At 44.2% G+C, this 6,154-nt stretch overlaps 1 non-coding gene across 1 annotated transcript; it reads right to left on the reverse strand.

Moving 5' to 3' along the window:
- Positions 1-5,508: 5,508 nt before the first annotated feature.
- On the reverse strand, positions 5,509-5,580 carry TRNAH-GUG (transfer RNA histidin (anticodon GUG)). The gene has a single exon. It is a non-coding gene; the product is annotated as a tRNA-His (tRNA).
- Between the last annotated feature and the right edge of the window lie 574 nt (positions 5,581-6,154).

The raw sequence follows: 6,154 nt of genomic DNA on the forward strand, positions 1-6,154 counted from the left end.
TCACTTTTTAATACTTTGTTGCAAATCCTTTGCAGGCAATTACAGCCTGAAGTCTTGAACGCATAGACATCACCAGACGCTGGGTTTCATCCCTGGTGATGCTCTGCCGGGCCTCTACTGCAAATGTCTTCAGTTCCTGCTTGTTCTTGGGGCATTTTCCCTTCAGTTTTGTCTTCATCAAGTGAAATGCATGCTCAATCGGATTCTGGTCAGGGGATTGACTTGGCCATTGCATAACATTCCACTTTTTAGCCTTAAAAAACTCTTTGGTTGCTTTTGCAGTATGCTTCGGGTCATTGTCCATCTGCACTGTGAAGTGCCGTTCAATGAGTTCTGAATCATTTGACTGACTATGAGCATATAATATTGGCCGAACACTTCAGAATTCATTCTGCTGCTTTTGTTAGCAGTCACATCATCAATAAATACAACGGAACCAGTTCCATTGGCAGCCATACATGCCCACGCCATGACACTACCACCACCATGCTTCACTGATGAGGTGGTATGTTTTGGATCATGAGCAGTTCCTTTCCTTCTCCATACTCTTCTCTTCCCATCACTCTGGTACAAGTTGATCTTTGTCTCATCTGTCCATAGGATGTTATTCCATAACTGTAATGGCTTTTTTAGATGTTGTCTGGCAAACTCTAATCTGGTCTTCTTGTTTTTGTGGCTCACCAATGGTTTATATCTTGTTGTGAACCCTCTATATTCACTCTTGTGAAGTCTTCTCTTGATTGTTGACTTTGACACATATACACCTACCTCCTGGAGAGTGTTCTTGATTTGGCCAACTGTTGTGAAGGGGTCTTTCTTCACCAGGGAAATAATTATTCTGTCATCCACCACAGTTGTTTTCCGTGGGCTTCCGGGTCTTTTGGTGTTGCTGAGCTCTCCAGTGCGTTCTTTCTTTTTAGGAATGTTCCAAACAGTTGATTTGGCCACATCTAATGTTTTTGCTATCTCTCTGATGGGTTTGTTTTGATTTTTCAGCCTAATGATGGCTTGCTTCACTGATAGTGACAGCTCTTTGGATCTCATATTGAGAGTCGACAGCAACTGATTCCAAATGCAAATGTCACACCTAGAATCAACTCCAGACCTTTTACCTGCTTAATTGATAATGAAATAATGACGGAATAGCCCACACCTGTCCATGAAATAGCTTTTGAGTTGACAGTCCCAATACTTTTGGCCCCTTAAAAAGTGGGAGGCACATATAGAAACCGTTGTAATTCCTACACCGTTCACCTGATTTGGATGTAATTACTATCAAATTAAATCTGAAAGTCTGCAGTTAAAGCACATCTTGTTTGTTTCATTTCAAAGCCATTGTGGTGGTGAATAGAGGCCAAAATATGAAAATTCTGTCAATGTCCCAATATTTATGCACCTGACTGTAGATGCAGTGGTGGCACCACTGCTGTTATATGTGGCACCGGTGTATGCCTGGGGCACTGTCTCTCTTCAGAGACACTCAGGGGCACATCCTATATGTCTGGACGACGGAGGAAGAAGAACCTGCTGAAAGATGCACATGTGCAGAAGGCGCATTGGGTCGGAGTTCGCTAGTGCATAGCAGCGCAAATCAGTTACTATGGGAATGCGGGACCTACCAAGAGACAGAACAAAGTGCACTCCTCAACAACGCTAACACAACCATTTTAAACGCTGTATGAAAATGCTCAACAATTTCAGTGGTAGTGGGGCTTTCATACCTTTCATAACATTCATAATTATACTTATCCCTTACAGCAGTGATGGGTCCGCCAACATGCTCATTACATTTAATTTAAACAATGAAAACATAGCCCCAAAACAACCTCTGCACCCCCACATAATTCATCCTAAATTGCCCCCACATGCCCTTACTTGCTCCAAAATTATACCACATGCCACTCAGATCTTGCATTTGCTCCTAAATTGCCCCACACCGCCTTATGTGCCAACTTGTCTGAAATGCCCCCACATACACTCAATCCCCATTTGCCATAAAATGCCACACATGCCCTCAGACTCCCACATGTGCTTTGAAACTCCTCCACATGCCACTCTGATCCCACCATCAGGGCCGTTTCTAGGGCCGGGCGACCCGTGCAATCGCACGGGGCGCGCCTCCTCCGACCCCTGCTGTAGAAAGCCTGTGAACTGCCTGCTGAGATTCAGTTACCAGCGGGTGCCCGGCAGGGCAGGGCAGAGCAGAGCAGCCGGAGACGGAAGCTCCGGCTTCCGGCTCCCCCAGTGTGCACTATGGGAAAGACGTCATGACTCATGACGTCTTTCCCATAGTGCAGAGGAGCAGCCAAGCGGAGCAGACGCCGGAGCGGGGCTTATGGTAAGTATTAGTTTTTTTTTTTTTTTTTGTGTGTGCACGCGGCTTTTACTAGGGACAATACTTGGAGGGGGGGGCATGTCTGCTGGGGGAGGCACTACTACTGGGGGCACCCGGGCACTACTACTGGGGACATTACTCTGGGGGCACTTCTGCTGGGGGAAACACTACCACTGGGGGCACCTGGGCACTACTACTGGGGACATTACTCTGGGGGCACTTCTGCTGGGGGAAACACTACTACTGGGGACATTACTCTGGGGGCACTTCTGCTGGGGGAAACACTACCACTGGGGGCACCTGGGCTCTACTACTGGGGACATCACTGTTGGGGACATTACTAATGTGGACATGACTACAGGGGGCACAAGACTATAGGGGGCACTACTAATGGGGTCACACCAAAGGCATGCACACACAAGTGCGGCGTGGGTTTGTGACAGCTAGGCCACACCCCAATTTTTTGATGTCTGTCTTTCTTTTAACTACATATATTTTTCAGCGCTTTGCCTCTGACAGGTTAGCCACCCCTGGGCTCAGTAGTCACAGCAGCTGACATTCTGTGGTCTTTCAAGACAACGTTCCCTTACTGTGGTACCACACCCCCCATGATTAGGCCACGCCCACAATATTACTGCTTCTTGAGGGAAGGGGGGGGGGCGCATTTTGACTGCTCGCACTGGGAGCCTCAGACCCTAGAAACTGCCCTGCCCACCATATAACGCCTTATGCCATACAGACATCTCCACATGCCACTGAGACTTACTCATGTGCCTCCTCATGCCACTCAGACCTACCAAAATGCCCCATGTTACAATTTTACCTCCTGACATACTATCAGACCCCCACTAGCAACTTAGACATTCTCAAATACCTCACATGCCCTTTGACCTACCCGCATGCCCATCACATGTAACTCAGCACTCTCCACATGCCACTCACACCACCAACACTTACCACTAATATCTCCCACACATGCCACTCATGCCACCCACAAATGCAATTCACACCACCTCTACATGTCTAAAAACACTTACCTGCACGGCCAGAGTCCACAGAGAAATGAAGAAGAGCTGGGGCATGTATTATTGTATTCATTGCACATTCTCCTCTTCCTTCACTGATTGGTTGTCCTGACTTCACTGCAGTGTCCATAGGAGGTCATGTGACACAGAATCTAGATGATCCTGTTCAGCCTAATTCTCAGATTTATAAAAAAAAGTGAAGATAAGTCAAAGGGGGTATATTTACAAAGCATTGTTGTAAATGAGTTTCTGTAGTTAAATAATTGATTACTCAATAGAGCAATTTAACATGTCTCCATTGGAGGCTACAGGGATCACGTGTGCAGTAAATTTACTACACTGTGAAAAGTCTACCTTATTTACAGTTATTGTGGAAAAGATTATGCCAATTGAGTTGTTATGCCCTTTGCTGCTTAGCATGAACACTGACATTATCAACCATCCCAGGAAGAGACTGGAACTAGTTCAGCAGCACAGCCTCTGGAACACTCCTTATTCCCCAGCAAATAGCAGTTTTCTCTAGATAATGATGTGTACACAACATGTGACTGTAGTACGTTGTATTAATAATAACAACACGGCTAGTGTCCCTTTGCAGCCTATGTGGTGTTTGGGGTGAGGAAGCCAGTGCGCTGTGTTCAGTCTCTCACTGGCTGGGCTGGGAGGGAATTGGAAAAACTTTCGGATTTATCACTGCCAGAGAGTGCCAGTAGCACATCTGCATTGACCTCCTGCGCATGCATCAGTGGGGGTTGATGGAGTGGAATCCTGAGTATATACACAATATGATCTAAATAATATAAATTCACAATACAGTAGCCTATAGGCTACTATGGGCTACCGCTACTATGGGCTACCGACTTCTTCAGATGGCATTAGCGGCTGGAGCCAATCTCTGGAATGCTTTGCATTCTGGAGCTTGGTAATTGTGGCAGCTTAGCAGCCCCCATTGAAACCTATGGGGCTGCTTTTGTGTTTAGAAATGGAGGAACTGCTGTAGATATTGGCATTAAAAATATATATGAAGTGCCATACTTGCCTACTCTACTTGAACGGTCAGGAGGCTCCCATTGAATGGGTGGTACTCGCAGCCACCCACAAGAGAGGGTAAGTTTACTGGACCGGCTGCCACCCACCCGCAGCAAGTGAAAGTGGGCAGTCTGGGGGGGTCCCCGCCCCCTGCTTTACAATGCCGGTAACCTCAGCATTGTATAAGAAGGGGCGGGGCTACAATGCCCACCTATGCCGCCGCCATGCTCCCTGCTGCACCAACCTGGCTGTAAAGTGCTGCAGAATATTCTAATAATATATTGGAATACAAATATAATAATAATCTGCCAATTTTAGTTCACTGGATAAAATTCACTAGTAAATCTACTTAAATAAAATTGTGTTTGAACCACGGGCTAAATGTAATAGAGTGCGAGCCGGGGCCACTGCAGGAATACATATTCCAATATTCCCATATGTTTAAAACAGCAAGCATGTTATAGGCAACAATCAGATGGTTTTCCCTACAACATAATTGCTGCTTTCAAAATATCAGAATACTTGCATGTATTCCCACAGCTTGCACTCTATTATATTTAGCCCCTAGTGTTTTGAACCTAAAATAAAGTTAAAGGTACATGTAAAATGAATTACAAAGAAATAAACTTCATATTATATTTTGTTTTCATCTCATATTTAGCTTTCTGCATAACCATAAATTAATAAAATCTACATTTCAATTTTCAATGTACTGTCAAATATATAGCCAGCAGGTTTACCATCTTTTGTGGAACTACAGGTCCCAGCAGCTACAGACATACAGGTTGCCCAGGTAGATTACAGTGATCTGGGTTATAAATACATAAAGTTATAAAATATATAAAGAACAAAATGTTTTAAATATGTAAAATATGTATTAAACATTTATATGTTTTCTGGAATAATTATGAAAAATATTCACATACAAGAAAAACGATAAATCCACTACCTTGGTTTGTATGTACATACTGTATATGTACAATATTACGACATTAAATATGAGTGATAACCAATGCATATGCTTTAAATGCAATGTGACCATAGTATTTTTTTATAAACACAAGAATGGAACCATTACCAATAAAACATCCTCTCTGCCGTGATAGGAGCCTTCCCTCCTGCCGTGACTCGGATTCGAACCGAGGTTGCTGCGACCACAACGCAGAGTACTAACCACTATACGATCACGGCGAGCCACGAGGGGACTGTGAGGATAAACTGCCAAACACTTCCTACTAAACTCGTCATTGGTACAAGGGCTAGGTGCGACCCCTGCTGGCCGATCTTCATACAGACTGTCACTGCATTATATTCATTACAGAAATGAGCTGTGTGTGGGCAGATAAGTTAGTAACGTGTGACATCTAATATGGGTAAGGAGAAGTGAGGAATACAAATACAATATCATTAAACTATATGTAGAATTAGTAAAATGCCTGTTAAGTAAAACGTTTAGCCAGGCACTGAGCACACTGCATTTGATCAGCCTGGGAATCAGGAGTACTGCTGCATTTCATGGCTCCTGCTGGGTCTCTGTTTTACAGTATACAACACTTGCTGCCATTTGTATGGAGTCTATGTTGTATGCAGTAACCGTAACTTCAACAAACTGCCTCCTATTAATGGGACAACATTTACTATTTCATTTATTGGACAGATAATTAGCAATACTCATTCTGCACAAAACGGATAGCGCTGTTCATTGCTAAAGATGTGTTTACAGTGGGGCTGGTGAATGTTGACATATACCACACCCCTTATTCAT

Source organism: Taudactylus pleione, unplaced genomic scaffold (genome assembly GCF_031769625.1).
Source record: "Taudactylus pleione unplaced genomic scaffold, aTauple2 ptg000127l, whole genome shotgun sequence".
Lineage (NCBI taxonomy): Eukaryota > Metazoa > Chordata > Amphibia > Anura > Myobatrachidae > Taudactylus > Taudactylus pleione.